At 43.9% G+C, this 993-nt stretch overlaps 1 non-coding gene across 1 annotated transcript; it reads right to left on the bottom strand.

Annotated features, from left to right (window-relative positions):
* Nucleotides 1-597: 597 nt before the first annotated feature.
* On the bottom strand, nt 598-671 carry Trnai-uau (transfer RNA isoleucine (anticodon UAU)). Its single transcript has one exon. It is a non-coding gene; the product is annotated as a tRNA-Ile (tRNA).
* Nucleotides 672-993: the final 322 nt, after the last annotated feature.

The raw sequence follows: 993 nt of genomic DNA, 5'->3' as shown, positions 1-993 counted from the left end.
AAATGACAGCATCATCAGCAAACGATTTAAGAGAGCTACTCAGACTGTCTTATAAATAGTTTATACAGATCAGGAACAATAGAGCGCCTATAACACTACCTTGGGGAACGCCGGATATTATTTCTGTTTTACTAGATGACTTTCCGTCTATTACTGCGGACTGTGACCTTTCTGACAGGAAATCACGAATTAGGTCGCACAACTGAGGCGATATTCCATATGCACGCAGTTTGGTTAGAAGCAAAGCAGCTTAAATTACTTAATAAAGGCAAGGCCTCCGGTCCAGATTGTATACCAGTCTGGTTCCTTTCAGAATATGCTGATACAATAGCTGGATATTTAACAATTACATACAACCGCTCGCTCACAGAAAGAACCATTCCTAAAGACTGGAAAATTTCTCAAGTCACACCAATATCCAGAAAGGGAAGTAGCAGTAATCCACTGAATTACAGGCCCATATCATTGATGTTCATTTGCAGTATGGTTTGGAACATATACTATGTTCGAACATTATGAATTACTGATGACTAACTGAAACCCTCAGCTGCCGACAGGTGTTGTTGATATACCTCGATGTGGACAGCTGAAAATGTGTGCCCCGACCGGGACTCGAACCCGGGATCTCCTGCTTATATGGCAGACGCTCTATCCATCTGAGCCACCGAGGACACAGATGAATAGCGCGGCTGCAGGGACTTAACCCTTGCACGCTTCCCGTGAGACTCACATTCCCAGCTGTCCACAATTCTACATATGTAATGTACCTTATAGACATTTGCCCATCCACTCATTACTCGCGCACGCTTTGGCGATTCCCATAAGAGTTTGGGCAACCTGTGCGCATTCGCACAGACGAAGGTCAATGGCTGGGTAGCCTTTAACTATATATATGAAGACAGTAACTGTTCTCGAAAGAACAGAATACTGTTGATGACCGTGTAGCTTTTCCCTGGAATAAATGATGAGTAACTGAAACCCGCAGCTCCGACA

This window comes from Schistocerca nitens, chromosome 2 (genome assembly GCF_023898315.1).
Source record: "Schistocerca nitens isolate TAMUIC-IGC-003100 chromosome 2, iqSchNite1.1, whole genome shotgun sequence".
Taxonomy (NCBI): domain Eukaryota; kingdom Metazoa; phylum Arthropoda; class Insecta; order Orthoptera; family Acrididae; genus Schistocerca; species Schistocerca nitens.
The sequence above is the reverse complement of the archived record's forward strand: the minus strand, read 5'-3'. Positions and strand labels throughout refer to the sequence as shown.